This window comes from Lutra lutra, chromosome 1, assembly GCF_902655055.1.
Source record: "Lutra lutra chromosome 1, mLutLut1.2, whole genome shotgun sequence".
Lineage (NCBI taxonomy): Eukaryota > Metazoa > Chordata > Mammalia > Carnivora > Mustelidae > Lutra > Lutra lutra.
The window spans coordinates 170,464,496-170,485,565 of record NC_062278.1 but is presented as its reverse complement, the minus strand read 5'-3'; the positions used below and the strand labels follow the sequence as shown (position 1 = coordinate 170,485,565).

At 47.6% G+C, this 21,070-nt stretch overlaps 1 protein-coding gene across 2 annotated transcripts in view; it reads right to left on the bottom strand.

The window, feature by feature from the left end:
• The window catches only part of ATP2B2 (ATPase plasma membrane Ca2+ transporting 2), a 367,245-nt gene that overhangs the window by 273,292 nt on the left and 72,883 nt on the right, over positions 1–21,070 (bottom strand). For both annotated transcript variants that reach the window (XM_047744719.1, XM_047744729.1), the window contains exon 2: positions 10,398–10,442. The gene's annotated coding sequence lies outside the window, so the exon portion shown is untranslated. The remainder of the gene's footprint in view (positions 1–10,397; positions 10,443–21,070) is intronic.

The window sequence follows — 21,070 nt, the reverse complement described above, 5'->3', positions numbered from 1 at the left end:
CTGAGGCCCACACCTTCCAGAAGTGGTACAAGTCTCAGGTTAAATAATGTGCACAAGGCTCCTGGCATAGTATTCTGTTCCCGGTGGCTGCTCAGGATGGGATGTTTGCTCTCTAATTGTCCCCTCCTTCAGATCTTCTAGAGGACTCATGGAAGACACCAAGAATGAGGTAAAGAGGTTCCAGAATACTGTGAAATATGACCCACAGCCAGGAACCAGGCCAGAAGGCACACAAGCCAGGGTTTCTGGAAGTTAGCATGGAGCCCCCTGGGAGAGTGGAATAGGCACTCACTTTTCAAGAACTAGCCCTGAGCTTGCCCAGTGGGGACAGTGGAAGCTGGAGGGGGCCAGGCATGCCCCAGCCTCACTCACTGCCTGCCCCTAGGTCCCAGGCATTTCCAAATCCAGGCCCCTGGCCCACATTTACGAGTCCCTTCCAAAATCATGTGTGCATGGGTGTGGTGGCACATTATATTCTCTAAGGCATATCATTAAGGGTTTTTTCCCTTCTAGATGCTTCTCCCCATGCAACCTGAGACTAAACCACCAACACACTGGCTATACAAGGAAAGTGACATAGTGGGGTCATGGATGTCCAGATAAAGTGACTAGCTTGACAGGTTCCAAATTAAGAATGTTCTAGGCCTCTCTCCCACTCCAAAGTGTCTAATGAACTGGGATTCCTAATATTTTTCTTGAACACAAAGGTGAGCCTCCATCCTCCTAAAGCCACGTAATGCTATGGGTCTTATTCCTTCCCCATCTGCTCTTTTTTCTTATTTCTTCCCCCCTCCCTCCTTTTTTCCCTCCTCTCTCTCCACTTCCACGGTGTATAAAAAGATTTAGAGAGGAGATATCAACAATGGTTGGAGGGAAACTTGGCCCGGTCTCTCTGGGTTTCAGTCTATTCCTCTGTGACATGGGAGGCCCAGGGAGGCCCTGCCAAGTGTCTGTGTTAGGCCTGGCAGAGCCATGCACACTGTTGAGGGGACTAGGTGGAAAGCTCCCTCTGTGATCACAAAATGTTTTGGAAGCACATCCCACCAGGCTGGCCTCCCAGTGCTGTCCTCAGCAGGTGGCATGCAGTCCAAATCAGCCAGGATGTGCCCATTTCACAGGTAGGAAAGGAGCACCCACGGGCTCATAGGCTTACGTCGACAGAGCAGAGACATTTCAGAATCAAACAGCTGCCAAATCCCACCTCAGAAAGCCTTCTCCTTACTTTATCAGCCTTTCTCTTGAAATTGGTGGCTCCTGTCTACTTCTAAATGATGCTACTTTCTGCTGGGCATTTCTGCTAAGTGCTTTCTCCACAGATGCTGCTTTACGTCATGACTGTGTGCTCTGGCAGGGGTGGGCAGGACCCGCTGCTCCTGTTCTACAGACCAGGGGTGATAAGAACAGCCAGTGGAGGCATGCTTCTGCCCCGGGTGAAGGGATGGTAGGGGGTGGAGAAGGGTGGCTGAGGGGCAGGCCGGGGTGTGTGGGATCCACACCTGTCTCCTGGCCCACAGGTGATCCCCACACACCACCGGAGGCCAGCCCCCACCCCCTTCTCCTCCCAGGCTCTCCCTGACTCAGCCTGCCAGCCCTCACACCCGTGCCCTGACCCCAGTGGAGACGTATTACCCTCCTCTTACTGAAGAAGGCAGCCTGAGGGGTTAGGAGCCTGTTGGAGTCCACACTGCCAGTGACCTGAGCAGAATGGCATTCAAGAGGACTGGGTCCCTTTCTTGAGTGACTTAGACAGGACTTAGGACCTGTCCCATTCTTGTTCCAAATGAGTCTGCCAGTACCCCCCATCCCCAACTCAATGAGACTTTTTTTGTCTCTGTGTTCTCATTTAAGCCTATCCCGCTGTTCCCTTTTTACCTTTACCTGTAAAAATCTTTTACAGTCTGCCTTAACTTCTATCTCTGGCAATTTCCAAGACTGTGACCTTGGATAAGTGACTCATCCCCTATACACCTCAGTTTCCTTGTCTGTAAAATGAGGACAATACCAGTACTGTGAGAATTAAATTCAAGAACACAATTCAAGGGGTCAGCAGGTCCCCAGGCACATGAGGGCAGACCCCCCCACAAAAATGCCTTGTTGTTGTTATGCTTACCTGTCCTGATCGCCCCCCATCAGCAGTGATTTCTCTTGGCTCTACACCTCTGCCATGCCACATTCCACTTTTCTTTCTCTGTTGTACAGTGTGGGTAGTCACTCCTATGTCTTCTCTCCAGCCACACTCTGAGTTGCCAGATAATCCTGAAGTAGGGACATAGCTGGCATTGGACCACTCCCTCTGGCTGCCAGCTGTGCGGTGACAGCTCCCATCATAACCCCTACAGGCCCTGCAGTCCCTGGGTGGTTGGTGGGGGCTGCCCTCTGTCTGTACTTCCTCACTAACCATTCCCACCTTACTTCCCCCCACCATGCCCCACCAGGCACCTACTGTCACCTCCCCTCCTCTGAAGCCACTCAGCTCAAGGTCATTGCAGCCCCCATCTTGCCAAGTCCCATGGCCTTTTCTTGGTCCTCCTCTTCCTTGACTTGCTGTGTTTAGCACTGACTTTTTCTCTCCTCCTTGTGAAACACCTGCCTGGAAACCCAGGGCTCTCCTGCCTCTCAGACCACTCATCCTCTGCCTCCTTTGTGAGCACTACCCCCAACATCCCACCCCACCATGCCCCCAGCTGTAACTGTTCCAAACACAGAGCTCTGCTCTTTTCTCCCCAACTATACTCACTCCTTGAGTTATCTCATTTAATCCTGAGGCTTCAAATATGATTTACATACTGATCTTTCCCTTAGCTCCAAACTCAGATCCAACTGCCAACTCCACACTTGGATGTCTAATGAACATCTCAAAGTCAATATGTCCAAAACATTACCCTTCATTTCCCCAACCAGACCTACTAGCCCAGCCCACACCCCGGCCTCTAGTCTTCGGCTAGTCTCAGTAAAGGGCAATAGCATCTACCCTGTTTATAATAAAGACTATGACTGAATTTTGTCTCTGGTTCCTAGAAGGGAGACTGTAAATCCTTAAAATTTCCTTAGTGATGGGGGTGTCTTTTGTTGTTCATGAGCCCCTGGGACTACATCTGAGTTTCTGCTAATAGGCTGAACCAGGATGGGTGCTAGTCACCAGAAAGATCATTAGCTGTCATTAGAAGATTGGGGCTCTGAGCCAGGGGAGGGAGGATGGAGACTGACTTTAGTCATGTGGCTAAGCAATCAGCCAATCATGCCAACGTAATGAAATCCCAGTAAAAGCTCTCAACACTGGAGCTCAGTGAGGCTTCCTGGTCGGTCAACAATCAATGTGCCAGGAGAGCAGACAGGTCTTTGGTGGGACCCTGCAAGATCTTGCCTATGTGTCCTTTATTTGGGTGGTCCTGATCTATAGCCTTTATAATAAAACTGTAAATGCAAGTAGAGTGCTTTCCTGAGTTCTGTGAGTCATCCTAGTGAATTTTCCAGCCAGAGAGGGCTACAGGAACCCCCAAATTTATAGCCAGCCCATCAGAAGTGTGTTAGCTTGAGGACCCCACTTGTGGTTGGCATCTGAAGCTAGGGCAATCTTGTTGGGAACTGTGTCCTTTAACTTGTGGGGTCTGTGCTAACTCTGAGTGGTTAGGATCAGAGTTAAATTTCAGCACCAAAACTGATGTCAAAACACACCCCAGGAGGCATCCATTCAGAATGGGGCCACTTCTCCCCACTTCCATGGCCACCACCATCTCTCACCTGAAATACTCCAGTCTCCCGGTTCCACCCCTATGCCATGCAGTCTCCCCTCTGCAAAGCAACCAAGGGCTTTCTATTCATGTGCAAGTCAGTGCCCCTCCCCTGAGTCCCCTCCTCAAAATCTCACATGCCCCATCCCACCTGGAATTAAGGCAAAGTCCTCATGATCTAGCCCCTCACCAGCCTCCCGGACCTCACCGCCGACCACTTGCTGGCCAGCTGCTGGAAAAGTTCTCACACTGATGATCTGCTGTCTCCAAATCTTTTGCTTTGCAGCTGGCTCTTACAAGGATTTATTTACATAGATGTGGAAGGAATTACAACAGGGTTGTACAGTTCAAACAGTTTGAGCAAAAGGAAAAAATGAAGGTTTTATTAGCAGGCAACAAACAGATGCTCTAAAAGCAAAATGTGCCAGGTCATTTATTTCAAAAGTTATCATGAGACTAAAGACAAAAAACATAATTGAGAAAAATGCACTGAAGGCAGACTCTCCTAATTTGGGTTTTGGTTCTGTCTCTCCCATTTCTGAGTTGTGTGACTTTGGGCAAGTGGCATCCTCTCCCTGAGTCTCAGTTTTGTTATCTGTGGAATGGGAAGAATACTAATACCTCCTGGCCTGTGTTCCAGCATCACCATGAGGGTCCCCTGAGAGGCAGATGGGAGAAGGCTGCTCCAATATAAGTTAGTTTTACTCCAGTGTTAACATCAATCAGGGAAGGAAGTCCCAGGACTTTTGGACAAGGAATAAAGAATCAATACTGAGGGGATATCTAGGAATAATTGTGGATTTTCAGTCTCCTATAAAAGGTGCTGAGAGAAGAAATTTTGCTGAGTCAGAGGAAAATGCTAAACCCAGTTTTTCTGCTTTGTGGGTCAGATTTTCTTAATCAACCATTCTCCCCCAACAACTCCAGGATGCTGGGCACAGTCCTAGGTCCCAGTTTGGCCTCTGGGCCTAGGGCAGGCAGCCCCTTCTCCTCTCTGGTCTTTGAGGTCCTGCCATCAACTGCTGGCCTATATGCTGGTGTCGCTGTGAGTGACAACCTGTATTGAAGGACCGGCAGTTGGACTACTGGAGCTCAGTGTGGGGTGACAGTGTGGCAAAAGCACCCCCAAATATCTCTGCAAATGTCCTCTCTGCCCTTGCTTAAATCCACGCCTGGAGTCATCCTTGCTCTCTCTTCTTGTCCACATCTTGAGAGTCATTCTCTTCTATCTACTTCTCATCTACTTCTATCTACTTCTCATCATCCACAGCCACCATTGAGGCAAGGTGACCACTGTTTTCTTGCCTGGACAGCTGCATCAGCCTCCCACTGATCCCCCTCCTGCTCCTAGCTATCCATACTCAGCATAGCTCCAGCCAGAGCAGTCTTTTAAAAACACAGTTCTGTTCACATTGCTCCCTGACTAAAAGCCTCTGGTGAATTCCTGATGTTCTTAGAGTACAGTCCAAAACTCTTTGACAATGGTGGCCTTATGATGCTGTCTTCTGACCTTCACCTCTCATCTCACCAGTAGCCCCCTTGGTCTCTATGTTCTAGGCATGCTTGGCTTCTGCGTTTCTAAAGCTTCTCCCTCACCGCAGGATCTCTGCATAGGTGATGCCTTTGCAGGAATCTCTTTTCTCCTTATTTGGGCTTCCCTTTACCTCACCTTCATCTTGGTCCATCACCTAACTTCTATGACCTGCTCAGACATTTGCATCCTCATAAATCCTCCAATTTTCACCTCAAATAAGCACCTACTCCAAGAAGCCCACCTTGATTCTGCCACCCCTCCCCCACCCTCAGGCTCTCCTAGCAGACTGGGGGCTTCACAGCATTCATCATGTTATCATTACTATTTTGTTACCCACTTTAGGCTGTAAGCTCCATGAGGGTGGGGACCAAGTCACTCTTCTCTCACCAGTGCCACACTCATGATAGGAACTTGATAATTTGTAAAATTTTACAGACTCATCTTGGAATCATTTTTGAATCTCTTAAGCTCCAACTACTTATGCAGCTTACGTCCAATCATTGACTCTGTCATCAATCTTACCCCACCCACACTCGCTGAGCACCCAATTCTTAACCCAGTGAAGCTTGGCAATGAACAGGGAGAGGTACAGATCCCCATGACAGGCTATGTCAGTGCTCTAATGGGCAGCTAAGCCCAAGAAGAAGTCTCTGTCTGGAGGTTAATATAAGCTTCAGCATAGAGGGGTTCCATGAATGCAATGCTTAAGAGCTTGCCATGCTGGAGATGAAACAGAGAGAAGGGCATGGAAAAAGGCCCAGAAAAATGAAGTAGTACAAACATCTTCCCAAGTCTTCCTCTGCAGCTCTGCTTCCAGAACTTACATGAGACCCTCATCCCAGCACTTCAGCAAAGACTGCCTAACTAGATTTTCTGTTGCAGTCTCTCTTAACTTCTGTTCTCATTCTGCTCCACCTTTGCTCCAGAGCCTGCTGTAGCTCCCTACTACCTTCCACTTAAATCTAAGGTGCCTGCCATCGGATGCCTACCTCAGCCTCTCCCCAGCTTTCACACTACTCTCCAATCTAATAATCATTGTGTCTACTAAACTCAACACCCACAACCTTCCACACCCAACTTGCCCACCTATTCCTTTTCTCCACCATTGATTTGATAAATCAGTTTCACCTTTGAGTTGATTCTTAGAGTTTTAGTGTCCAGAAGTCCATCTGAATGATTTGATTGTTCATAGCTCACTTGCTGATTCTCACTATGGTAGATGTGCTTGAAAGTTTCCTAATAAAATTATCTTTTTGTATGTTCAACTCTTTCTTTTGCCTTGACCTTGAGCAGCCAATCTGTGGTGGCTGGACATAACCAGGAACGGTCCTACCATTGCTGCTGGATCTTGCTGGAGAAGTGAGGGGCTTGCATTCAGTGTCTGCATCATGCCTCCCTGAGGACCTCCTAAAGGCAGGGACAATGTCTTCTCCATCAATATCCCTGCTCCCACTCGAGCTTCAAGCTCTGTGCTCTGCAAAATACTGGCCACGGTCACTGGGAAGAGACTGTCCCTGTTATAGGCTAAAGTGTGGACCCCCCCTCCCCAATTCATGTTGCAGTCCTAACACTCAGGATCTCAGAACATGAGAGAGTTTGGAGAGAGTGTCTCGGAAGAGGTAATTATGGTAAATGAGGTCTTTAGGGCAAGGTCCTACTCCAATAGACTGGTATCCTTTTAAGAAGGGGAGATTGGGAAAACAGTATGGAGTTTCCTCAAAAAGTTGAAAATAGAGCTACTTTATGGTGCAGCAATCACACTACTGGGTATTTACCCCAAAGATACAAATGCAGTGATATGAAGGGGCACCTGCACCCTCAAGTTTATAGCAGCAATGTCCACAACAGCCAAGCTATGGAAAGAGCCCAGATGCTCATCTACAGATGAATGGATAAAGAAGATGTTTGTGTGTGCAATGGAATATCACTCAGCCATTGAAAAAATAAGATCTTGCCATTTGCAATGACATGGATGGAACCAGAGGGTATTATGCTAAGTGAAAAACATCAGTCAGAGAAAGACAATTATCATATGATCTCACTGATATGTGGAATTTGAGAAATAAGAGAGAGGATCATAGAGGAAGAGAAGGAAAAAATGAAATAAGACAAAACCAGAGAGAAAGAGAAACCATAAGAGACTCAATCTCAGGAAACAAACTTGAGCGTTGTTGGAGTGGAGGGGGATGGGTGGGATGCGGTGGCTGGGTGATGGACATTGGGCAGGGTAAGTGTTGTGGTAAGCATTATGTGTGTGTAAGACTGATGAATCACAGACCTGTACCCCTGAAACAAATAGTACATTATAGGTTTATAAAAAAACAAACAACTAAATTCACCTTAACAAAAAAAAAAAGGAGAGATTAGGACACAGACAGCACAGACAGAGGTATGGCTGACTGTATGAGGACACAGGGAGGAGGCAGCCTTCTAGCCAAGGACAGAGACAAAAGAAACCAAACCTGCTAACACCTTGATCTCAGACTTCCGGCCTCCACAACTGTGAGACAATTGACATCCATCGTCTAAGCCATCCTGTCTGGGGTATTTTGTTATGCCTGTTTTAATAAACTAATACAGCCCCCAAAACCAGCTCTCTCAGACCCACGTTCAAGGGATGGAAGAACACTGTGTGGCACTGACCTTGGTTTTGGTTTTAAAAAATGTTTTAAGGAAAAGAATGCTTCAGAATAAAAAGTAACAATATAACAATCTTTCCTGTACAGCAGACTCGCAAAATGTACACACACACACACACACACACACACACACACACACACACACACACACACACGGGGTGAGGGGTAGAGAATTTTTTCTTAATTGTAACTGCTCTTTGAGAAATAGGGAACATTCCGCTGTGGGAAATTAGAAATGCAGAAAAGCAAAAAGCAGAAAATAGGTCGCCTATTACCCCCACTGCCCCCCACCCCCTGGCACTTTGGTATCTGTTTCTCCAATCTTCTTTCTCTCTCTGCTCTCTACCTTGCTTACTTGTTTCTATCTACCCCACCTTTTTTTTTTAAATGTAGTCAGGAAGAATTTGGGAAATTGTCTTTTCACTTACCACTGAAGTACGACCATTTTCCCTAGATTATTAAAAATTCATCTCAAACTGTATTCAGTGGTTGCCCAGAATCCTCCACCATTTGCATGTGCCAAAATGGGCTCCTCCAACCCCCAGCTGCTGGATACTCACCCTGTTTTCTTCTTTTTTAACAAACGTAAATAATGCTATGATAAACATCCTTGTAGATAAATCTTTGTACTCATCTTGGGCTATTTCCTCAGGGCAAATTTCCCAGAAGTGGAATTACTGGTTACTTACTTCTGAAAGAGGAAACTTTTTAAAAAATTCTTAAAACTCTCTAGTCAGTTATGCCACTTTAGGGAATTTATCAATTTCTGACCACACATATTAAAAGCTCCCTAGAGTCTGTGTTGTAATTTTAGACATCTTTAAAAAAAAGAAAAAAAGAAAGAAAGAATAAAGAAAACCTAGGTTGTCTGGCCAAAGTCAATGCAAGAGAGTGACGTCCGTCCCTGCCTCAATGCACTTGCCCTTCAAGTGAGATCCTGCTTTCTTAGCAAGGAAAGGGAAGAAGGTGGGGCTTTAATTGAGGGAACAAACCAAGTCCACCTTATTTTTTTAAAAAATATCATGATTTGGCTCGCTAGCTTACCACTGCAGCAGAATAAGAGGAGGAGGCCATGCTCACCTCTGACAGCTCCTCAATCCTTTCCCAACATCACCTTTTGCCTCTCCGTCAAAATGTATCTGTCCCACGTCCCAATTTCCCGAGGCCCAGCTACTGGCTAGAGCTAATCTGGTAAGATAATTTCTACAGTGAACACAAGAAACTGTGGGTCACTAGACTACCCCGGATAGCATTCGGGGGTGGCGATGGGGAGAACATCAAAGTATCATGTGCTTGACACATAAAACGGAAAACACAGGAAATTCAAATTGCATATAATCTTGCAATTTGGAAATAACCACTACTAACCTTCAGTTGACATTTTGGTGGAAGCTTCCAAAGCTTCCTCATCCTTTCCCAACGAGTGACACAGATGGTGATTTGGGCAGTGTGACAGGTGGGCAGGAGGGGATGTTGGGTGGGGAGGGCTCTACCGATCACACTCTATCGGATCATACCCTGGGGCAACTGCTGATTCCATCCAGGAGTAAAGCCAGCTCCACACACAGCCACCCAGAGGAAGGATGATTTCTCCCAGGTTGCTGGGGAAGTAAAGGCCCCAGGACACTGGCAGGGAATCAAGCTGGCTTGTCCCAGAGAACTCCCAGATAGTCCCTCAAGCAAGGGGCTCTGTCTCCATATGTTTGTTTGTAAACAGATGGTCTGGAGTTGAGGGCATGCTTTCCCAGGGATATCATGGTAGTATCCATGGTATCCAGAGGACTCACCCTCCCAGCACAGGGGCCAAAGATGGCTCTCCCAGAGCCAGCTCCGCACAAATAGTCACTAAGCTACCAGAAATGTCCTTGGCAGGCCCCCAGACCCTTGTTGCCCCAGGTCCTACCCAGGCTGCCCCAGCGTCTATGCAGGGCTCCTCCTTCTCAATTCCCAAATCAAAAAACCCCTCAGTGTGGCTGACCCCAGCAAGACAGTAATCAAAAAGTAATCAGATGGCATTAAAAGATACTAATGTATGAAGGACTGATATGATAGTCCTGTAACCCACTCATGAATATTACTCTTTATGGCAAAAGACCATGTACTAATCCAGGCACACCTGCATTTTGGCAGAATATCACACCGAGATACAGAGGTCACACGCAAGCCCTGTGCGGTACTGGGACAGGGGGAAGTCACATTTAGGAAATAGGCCCAAATTGCAGCTTCAGCTCTGCTTCTGGTTCCCTTCCCCTCCGCTGCTAGCCACCGGTTTTTGGGGAGCCACTGCTCAGAGCTCTGGTGCTCGGAAGAGGATTAGGAAGAGCTGGGGCAGACGTGCAATAGGGGTGGGGAGAGTGGAGGTGGTAAGACACATGGTGAGCAAACCAGACGTTGCTAAACCAGGTCCAGTAATGGTGCTGAAGTATGTGCCCAGGTGTGAGTGGGTCTCTGAGTCCCCCCAGGTGAACCCGGGGTTTTGGCTCTCACACTCACCTATCTTTTGGGCTGCTCTCAGTCTGCACTCCGGGTGTGGTAAGCCTACAAGCAAACAAGACCGAGATCAGAAAGGTCAGAGAGGCTTGTATTTTCCAGGTCACAAACCAGTGGCCAGATTCAGATCTGGTTGTTTAAAATTTAATATTTTAACTGATCCCAGTATTTAGAAACTGAGGGATTTCATGCACAAGTCCGGCTTTCTGACTCCTCTGGGGACAGCTGTACCTCTGGGCCACAGGCCAGCAGGCTGGCAATGCGCTGGAGCCACGTCAGCTGCCTGCTCGGGCCCACAAATGCTCCCTAATCCCAGCCTATCTGGCCCCCGTGAGTGCTTAATGGTGCCGTCCCTGCTGGGGGTCTGCTGCCAGCCAGGACCTGCACTGCCCAGGTGTGCTTCCCTTTCAAATTGGCTGTAGCTGCCTCCCCTCCCTTCCCTTCTCCTGTTCTAAACACATGAGCCAGAAGTCCAGAGGGAGAATGCCAGGTTGGTCTCTGAGAATAATCAAGGGTAAGATGATGGGAATCAGATTCCAGAAATGGTTTTGATGGGGGCCCTACTTCCTCCTATCCTGAATTCCTTTCCTGTACCCTTGCTCTGCAACTCTGGGGTAGCTGAATCAGGCAGGATCCTGAAGGCTTCATAAAGGACCTCTTCACGGAAGTGGGCAAGAGTGGCACAGTTTCCCTGGGGGGGAGCAGACGTGGGGATTCTGCTCCCACCACCCCTAGGGCATGGGAAGTGGGGATGGTTTCTAGACCCAGGCACAGAGAACATTTTTGACAGGAGTTGTCACCTGGGATCAAGGACTGCAGCCACCCCACGGTGATCCTGAAGGAGACAGCTGGAGACGAAATACCCTAACCCTGCCCCCCTCACTTTATATCCTGCTAGAGCTCCCCATTGGTCACAGCCAACAGGAAGCCAGAGAGGGGAGGAAGTGCACTGATGACTATAGGTCATCGCCTAGGGCACAGGGCAGTGGCAAGAGGGTGGAGAGTTGTCTCAAGGGGCAAATGGCAGATGTCCAGCACAATGGCCCTGCCTTTCTGTACCCTGTTCATCCTCAGGATGCACATCCTTCAGGCCCCGAGCCAAGGCTAACCAGGTCCTACCAAGTGTCAGGGGCTCAGTGCCACCCTAATGACTATTAGCTGGCATCTCTCTGTTCCGCTCACCTGAACTGAGCCCTGCTTGGCCACCCCACCTCCCCAGAACCTGGAACCCGGCCTGCACCCTGAGGTCCTCTTGCCACCTCTGCCTGTTCTCTTCCACTGAACACCCTTCAAATTCCTCTCACTATGGAGCCAGACTGCCCCCTTCCTGGAAACACAGCCAGCCCAGAGTTCACAGAGATCCAGGAGCAGAGCTGCAGGGAACCCACAAGCATGAGGCTGACACAGAATAGTCATGGAGATGAAGTAGCCACCTGAGAACACCCCTCCCTAAAGATCTTTCGGGAAAAACTTGAGCCTGACAAGAAGCAGCCATGTGCAGGATTTCACAGAAGCCAGAACCAGAACTGAACCAGGAGATCACCTGCTCTGGCACCTGCTTTGTACAGATGGAGAAACTGAGTCCAAGAGACAGGTGGGGTTGCACAGGCCAAACAGCCACAAAGGGGCAGAGCCAGTGTTTTGTTCGCCCACCAAGCTATCCCTTCCCCTTGGCCTGGAATACCCCAGGGCTTGGCCAGGCCAGGAGACTGATGTCAGCCTGGGTTTGCTCAATAGTGATTTTACAACACTGAGGGATACCCAGTTCATTTACTCCTCGCCCCAACTACCAGAGGCAGCTACTGTTTAGAATTCATATGCTACAGATGAGGAAGTTGAGTCCCAGAGAAGTTATGTAACGTGTCTTAAACCAGCACAGGAGGTGAGTTCTGGAACAGAGGCAACAACATTGACAACAATTAAAATAACTAGCAACAGGGACTAGGATGCTTTCTCCAGGTTGGCCCTATGCTGAAGTCCCCGCACATATTATCCCATTAAGGTTTTGTTTGTTTTTGCTTGTTTTTTTTTGTTGTTGTTGTTGTTTTTGTTTTTTAAACTGGAGAGTTTCTATTAACTTTACACTTGGCTAAAACATGGAGGATGTATCAGATTTGTATTGCCAGCTTGAGACATAATTGACATATAACATTTTGTAGGTTATAATACGTTGATTTGATACACTTACAAGCTGCAGAATGATTGCCACCATGGGGTAAGTAACATGTATATCTGGATATCCTTTCCTATAACTGCCATTTCTTTTTTGAAGTGAGAACATTTGGGATCTACTCTTAGCAACTTTAGGATCTTAAATGGCTACGACTAGCACCATTGTTATTTCAATGCCTGCTGACCATTTTGTTCCACACATTCACTTTTCTGACCCTCTGTTGGACTCTCCCCAATGCCTTAAGGTCTTAGGAGGCAGAAAGCTTAGGACTGGCCACCTGTCATGCCCAGTATCCTTCTGGTGATGTTCAAGGAGCTTCACCCCAGGCTCAGCTGGACCCACCTGCTTCCCACCCAAGGCCCCGAACTCATGCACATTGTAGCAAGGTCTGGAGCTCTAGGCAGCCAGTCATGCCTCATCAGTGGTGCCCCCGTCTTCTCCAACAGAGACTGTTGAGATGAAAGATTGATGAGCAATCTGTCCTTGCTGGTGAATTTTTAATTACAGAAGAAAGAAGACCGACCCCATCCCCTGGCCCAAACCAGAACCTCAGGGAGAATGGTTCTTCGGTGTCAACACTGTTAAAATTTCATCCACACTGACAACAGGTATGAACTCTGTATCTAAGTTTTTTCTGTCCATAAATAAAAGTGAATGACTGAGATGGAGAGTGATTGGTGGGGAAACCAGGAGCCCCTCAGCATGGAAAATTCTGTACTGACATGAGGAGGAGTGAGACAAGGACTCTAGAAGGCCTGGGGTGAGTCTGGACACAGGGGTAGTAGGTATAGGAGCCTGAAGACCATGCCAGCTGTCAGTCTACGACTCCTGCCCTTCTAAATTGCAGGTGACCCCACTTCACACCCTGGATCCTCTTACGGTCAACAAGCTGAGAAGGGGCTGAGCTTGAAACACGGCTGCTCTGTGGGGGCTCCAACCCCAGCCTTGCAGAGACAGGACAGACCCGTCACTGTCGGGTCACTGCCCTAAGACAGCAACACGCCTGTAGAATTATCTATGACTCCGTCAGCCCAATTTCACAAGTGACCAGGAAAGGGAAACACATTCAAGTTTCTGCTTCATCATTTACTGGCCCATTTTCTTGAGCAAGTCACTTCAATATCCCAAGCCTCAGTTTTTTCTTCCGTAAGATGGGGATAGAAATAGCTACTGCAGGGGAGGGGCAGTGGTGAAGGTAAAATGGAAAGGATGCAGGGAAAACACTGAGCACCATGTCCAGTACACAGTGAGTTTCTGAAAAACTCTGACCATGCAAGGAAGAATAAACCACCAGCTCTGCTCTCTAACTTTTATAAACTAGTGAGGATCTCACATTGGCTAAACCAAAACTTTCAAGAAAGACTGGAATATGGGCAAAATGATTCTACAAAACACCTGGAGTGGGAATTTTGGGGGAGGGATCATTTTGCTACCCCTGGGGGTAGCAACCAGGGGAGGCTTCTCGAAAGAAGGTACCTGGAAAATACACTTCCAAGGACTTCCACTCTTTGTGAATTCAGGGACCAAACTCCAGTGGGAAGTCTTTCCCAGCCTGAACTTCTCTCTATGCAAATTGGGCGTCAATTATGGTGTTATCTGATTCTCAGTGATAGTTCTGTTTAGTCAATAAAGTCACAAGTCATTAGCTCCCCAGGGGTTCTGGACTTTCTAGCTCATATCCTGCCTAGTCTAGTAATCTTTCCAGGATAATCTTTCCAGGATTGCTTCAGTGTACGTGGATCCTACTCTTCTCATGTGCCACTAGCACCCAAAGCCCAAACCACATGCCCTGCTTATATGGAAGGAGCCCTGGGTTCTAGTCCCAGCTCAGCCCCCGGCTCGCTGTGAAATATTGGCCACATGCCAGCTACTTGTTGGGCCTATTTCCTTGTCTGTGAATAAGGGGATCAGAGTCCCCCAGAGTGAGCTTTGGAGCACTAGTCTTTTGAGAGACTCCCTAAAACAGGGCACCATGTTTCATGCTACAGTCCTCACCTTCCTTATAGATTCCACAAAGCAGTAAACACATGAAGGCTCTGATGAAGTCCCGCAACACAGAAACCAGTGTAGTTTTGCTTAACCCAGAATTTTCCAAACTAACTTTATTTGAACCTTTTTTGGAGTAATATCTATTAACGTCTCACAAAACTAGCATTCCTCAGCATTCACTTTGGGAATGCTGGCCTGAAAGATCTCTCAGGGGTACCTACGTGTACTGGCATTTGGGGACTCAATAAGAATCTGGAATGTGGAATTTCACCCTGAGTCACTTTTCCAAAATGTCTCTGCTCCATTTCTGGCCAAGATATAAGAGCACCCTTCTCTAACTCCTACGACAGGCACTGTGTCTAGACTTCTTGCACTGTGATGACAGATGTGTCTCCCATAAGCTTTTGAGTGAGGAATCATATCTGGACACTGGTATGTCTCAGAGCTTGATAAAAACGCAGGGCCTAAAGCACACAGTGTGTGCTCAATAAATATTTTTGAATACAAGGTGATGGTTAAAATATTGAACAAATGATATGGCCCTGGGGGCTAGCAAGAGGGACACCAGCTATAAACAACCCACAGGGCTCCCCTGACTATGCTTGTTAGTCAAACACCAGCCCTGGTGGAAGGAAGGAAAGAAGGAAGGAAGGAAGGAAGGAGAAGGGAAGGGAATGGAAGAAAGAAAGAAAGAGAGGAGGGAAAGAAAGGAAAGGAAGGAAGGAAGGAGAAGGGAAGGGAAAGGAAGAAAAAGAAAGAAAGAAAGAAAGAAAGAAAGAAAGAGAAAAGAAAAGGAGAGGAAAGAAAAGGAGAGGAAAGAAAAAAAAGAAAGAAGGAAGGAAGGATGGAAGGATGGAAGGAAGAGAGAGAGAAAGGAAGGCAGGCATGCAGGGGAGACCCACCTAAGAGACCGTAACTATTAACTAGAGAGAAAAAGCACTTTCTAAGGCAATGCCCAGTGCTGTGTTTTCCCCCTTCTGGGCGGTTCTGGCGTGGCCTTTCCCATCTGGGGGCGGGGGCTAGGTGGTGCAAAGATGACCCTTCTCTGCCATGGCACCAGGCTGGAGCCAAGGCCACATGAGAAAGTGGGCTTTTCTGTGTCCCTCAACAGAGCTGGCAGCAGCTTTAAGATTTCAAATATCCTTCTGAAATCTGAATCAAAAATGGAACATTTTTTTTTCCAGTAAATAATACCCCTGATTTCAGTAATGCTGGAGAAGGCTCAGCAGCATCCAGAAATTCAGAGGTAAGGACATGTGGGGAGACATCAGAGCACAACACAACCCAAACCTGGGTTTTCTGTCTCCACCCACCTTCCAAGGGTGTGAAGACTTAGTTGGTCACTTTAGGCCTTGGCATGAGTGAGAGACACTGTTTTCTGATCATACCTGTTAATGCTACAGGGAAATTCAGAATGGCCATGGGCTGGGGACTCTACACTGTCAGGGGCTTTGGGGACCCTAGGTTCAGGATGAGGGGTGGTGGAGATGTGGTGGAGGAGTCTGGTGGCGGAAGGTAAGATTAGAATGGGTCAGAGCCCTTTCTGAGTGACAGGCAGCAACTGACTCCCGCCAAGCTCTGGGATGGGACAGCTTCAGATTTCCATATTGGTTTCCCTCCTCAGTCAGGATTTGAAGCAGATACCACTGGGTTTGAGTTACATGGCTTCCTGACCTTTGACTCCTGGGAGGCTTGTGGGGGAGGTATGAGTTCTCAGGAGAGGCCAGGCCCAGGGCACATGGGGAGGGCTGAGAAGAGAGTGGCCAGGACAGCACCTGGCTTGATGCTTCCAAAGCAGGGTTTCCTGCTTGGGGGCAGGAGTGGCCCCTACTCAACTCCACCATCCTGTGATATTGAAGCAGACTGCAAGGACGCTTCTCCCCAAGGAGTGGCTACTCTAAGGGGAGAGTCTCTGCTGTGTCCTAGCTTACGTTGAACAGCTCTCCAGAGCTTGCTAAGTTCTCTATCAACCAAGGAGATCTGGCCTCCTTCACTGAGAAGCAAGGTCTATGCAGAATTTAACAACATTAGCAGTTTGCTTTCCTTTTTCAAGTATTTTTATGGTTACTTTCTATTTATGAGAGCTGTTACCATTTTTTTCCATTTATGGTAGCAATAAGGCTTCATTCTAAAATGTATTTTGGTTTTAAAAAAGAGCTCATTTGAATAAAAACATTAAGTACTTTTCAGTACAGGTTATCTCATCTATAGGTGTGAAGGGAGGTATATGAATGACTGAGTCTGGGAAACATTCATCGAGTTCAACTTGCTCATACCACCTATGGGTAGGCTGAGTCCAGATGGGAGGAGCCTTGCCCAAGGACACAGAGCCAATGAACAGCAAGAGCTGGGGTGATGCACTCAGGGTCAGGGTCTCCAGATTCTTTCTGCCTAGTTATCTCTTCTTTTTGAAACCAAGCTATCAATACTTCCTGAGTGTAGCCCTCACAGTGCAGAAGAAATGTGGCTTTACAGATCTGCTGTCTCTAGGGTACCGGGGGTTCTGCAGAGACCAGAACTGAGACTCTTCTTCTTTTTATTCCATGGAATAAACTAGTGTTCAATGGTCACAGAACTGGTGTTCAATGGGACTCTGGTAAAAGGGGCAGGTGGGTGAATGGGTGAGGGGAAAGACAGATAAGTGGGTACATGGAGATATAGATGGAAAGAGAAAGGGATGGGTTGGATGGATGGATGGGTGGATGGATGGACGGATGGACAGATGGGTGGAGTCAGGTAAGTGGAAAGATGGAAATACAGATGGAGAGACAGGCAGATAGGTGGATGGATGAAGACGTGAATGAATAAATTATGTGGCCAATGACTTAGGGTATCCCTTCTTTCTTCAACCCATCCAAGGGTGTTTTCATTCTCTTAGAGAACTAGCAAAAATTTCTCTAAGATGAAAGAATTAATGGTGAAATTTCAGATACCATGATAAATTGGTAGAGAAAGAACATTTTCCTGGCATCTTGACCTCAAGGCAAAGATGAGCACTAATAACCAGAGAGGTCAGAGCCTCAGCTTTTCAAACTCATTCTCTGATCTTGGGTGAATTCCCTCCCTATCCTGGGCCTATGTATCCCCATGTGTAAAGTGAATCCAATGAGTCCCACTATCTCAGCATCCTAGGTACCCCCTGGGGAACTACGAGGCCAAAACATCCCCAAGTCCAATGCTGCCAGCAGGCACTGCATCCATCAGTTGGATTTGGCTTCCTTAAGAGGTGAGTACCTTTCTGCAAAGTGTTGTGCTAAAGGTGGACAGACAATCAAGGAGTCCCTTAAAACAGATTCCACAATGCCTTTGAAACCAGTATATTCCATCTTGCTCTGTTTTTGAAACTAGTGTATTCAAAGGAGAAAACATCAGAAAGGCTGGTAACATGAAGTCAAGTCCTCAGTCCCCTAAATGATGGATCCCTTCACATATACAACTGTCATGTGCAGGGTGAGGGTGATCCAAAGGTGAGAAGACAAAGGAAGGGCTAACGTGGGAGGCTCAGAGCACAGATCTGCCAGGCCTGGGTGCAAATCCTACCCTTGACCCTTCTTAGCTATGCACCTTTTTTTTTTTTTAAAGATTTTGTTTTATTTATTTGAGGGAGAGGGAGATAGAGACAGAGCATGAGCGGGGTGGAAGGCAAGAGGGAGGTGGAGAAGTAGACTCCCCACTGAGCAGAGAGTCTGACCTAGAGCTTGATCCCAGGACCCAGAGATTATGACCTGAGCCGAAGGCAGACACTTAACCGACTGAGCCACCCAGGTGCTCCTTAGCTATGCATCCTTCAGCCACTTCTCCCATCTCTCTGTGCCTTGTCATAATTTTCTTTCAATATGGGGACATATTAGCTAGCTCTCCACTTTGTCAGATGGTTGTGAAAATTAGAGCTCATCCATGTACATGGTTAGGCTCCACAGATGTTAGCTCATAGTCCTTCTAATCTGTGAGCTGCAAGGGATGCCTTGTCCAGTAGATCTTAGATCTTGACCAGTAGGATTTAGCTGTTTGCTCATTTACTAAGTTTATTGAACATCTACAATATGCCAATCCTCTCCTATGCTCTGGGGACTCAGTAGGGAGCCAAGGCAGCCCTGATGTCTGACCTTGTAGAGTTTAAAGTCTGGGAGATGATCATTTATCAAATGGTCATTCAAGTAAATGTGAAACATTAGCGATACATGTTCTGTGAAGGGGAAAATGTAATGGGGGGTACCTATGTCATGGAGACCACTTTATTCTGGGGTTGTCAGGGAAGTGACTGGAGCTGAGACCTGAAGGACACACAGGCTATGAGCTGGTATAGGTTTTGGAGGTGGGGGAGTAATGGGACAGGGAGAGAGTTTTAGCAAGTGCAAAGGCCATGTAGCAGAAAGGGTGCAGTGTGATCAAAGATCAGAGAGGAAGCCAGTGTGGCTGGAGCACAAAGCACGGGGCAGTGTGTTATCAGATAAAGCTGAAAGCAAGGACAGGGCCCTGAGCATCCAGACTCATGAGCCATAGCAGGGCCTTCGTTTTTTTCCTGGGGAAAATGGGAAGCCATTAAAGGGCATAAAGTTGAGGAGTGAGGGAATCAGTCACTGCAACGTAGAGAATGGATACAGGAAACCCAGAGGGGAGGCTGACAATAGTGAGGCAGTCACGCCACTGTCCAGGCAAGAGACAATGGTGTCCCAGACTGGGTGGTGACCAAAGTGTGGATAGCAGCTGAGAACAGCTTTCATCCAAGATCTGGCAAATAATTAACATGCAGGGGAGTGTGTCTATGAGGTCTACTAAGACTTCCCCTGTCTCCTTTTAATGTGGTTGGTCTCTCAAGACACTGAAACTCAATCTCAGCCCCATGGACCAAGGCAGGCCCTCCACAGAGGCCTTGGTACAGGACAACTCTGGTCCATGCAATAGATAAAGTGATACCATTTACAATGCCCACACACAGACTTTACAGTTTTCAACCATCTTTCAGAGCCTTATCTAATTTGATCCTCAAAACCACTCTCAAGATGGGTGAACTCCAAACCCCAACTTCTTTCCTCTCTTTCCAAGAACAAAAACGATAAGACACCCAGTAACCACTGCTGTCTAGTAGATTCTCATTATTAGCAGTAGTTATGTCCTATAAAGTCTCCACAAACACCGAGTTAGTGAATAGTCAACCACTGCTCCCAGGGAAAGTGTAGGGTGAGGTTCCCAAGAGCCTCACTTCACAGTATTTTCATCAGCTGATCAGTGAAGAACTTCGTTTTATGAGTGTTTCTGTATAAAGACGCCTTATTTAATATCTACCGCAGATTTGTTAACATTAAATTCACGAACAACGGCACCGTACCTCATGCCTGAATGAACATCTTCCCACACGTGCATTTTCTCCACAAGACACACCACAGCCTTCTGGGCTTAGAAACACTAGCCAGCACTTCAGCTCTGTACTCGGGGGCCCTTTTCAACAGCCACATCACCAACAAAAAGTGCAAAAACGTGAAAAACCTGGCACCAAGTAGACCACAAAAAAGCCCAGTTGTTCCCATACAAGAGCTGCAACCAGAAGGCGGAGTGACACATTGTTCAGCCTCAGCTAGGAACTTGCGCCCTGAAAAATTTTCCCTGCTCTGCAGCTATCTTCAAATGACCGCAAGAGAACCCTGAGTATTGATTTGAGGGTTACAAATAAATTTCACTAAGTAGGTGAATAAATAACACGGAATCTGTGAAGAATGACAATTGGCTCTATATACCATTCATTGGTTGACAGGACACATTTTCATTGGAGGCCCCTATGTGCTATGTGCCCCCCCTTTGGGTGCTGGAGCATGGGGTTCAGAGCGTGCTCAGGGCGTGGACTCTCTTCTCGGAGCTAGAGCTGCCTGCTGGGCATCGGGCAGTCTTGCCGCAGGCGGCTTCTTGCTCCTCACCCCATGGGAGGGGCTGCTATTGTCAGAGGAGATGGGGGCAGGCAAAGGGTCCCACAGCTGGGAAGTAGCCAGTGGGGATGAAAACCAGGGGCATTTCCTCCGGAGTCCAGCTCCACATCCCACACCCTTAAGCGTCATCTGCACACCCGCATTCTAAAAACCGTTTTCACACCAGATTTCTTCAAACTCTGTTCATTTTCCCCTTCCTGCCAAGTAAGCAGTTAAACTCACAAACTATATTAATCCCTGGCATAGTTCATTTAAACAAAATATTGCCAAGCAACGAAAGGCAGAAATCCTCTTACGACCCACATGGGTATCGATGCTGTGCTTTGAGGGAGGGCTGTGCCACTTAGCGTCTGATTGTAAAACCCACCTGAATCCTGGACAAAGCATCCAGGCAGGGCCGGGGTGGGACAGGATGGGATGACCACTTGCCGTGGCGGGGGTGGGTGGGGGCTGCTGATTGCTTGCTGGCTTCACCGTGAATCTCCTGGATCTTCATAGACAACAGAGGCAACACACAGGTGCTGGACACTTTTTAGTGAAAACCAGCTTTATATACCTGACTATTTAACTCCCTCAAGCCCCGAATAGTGCAT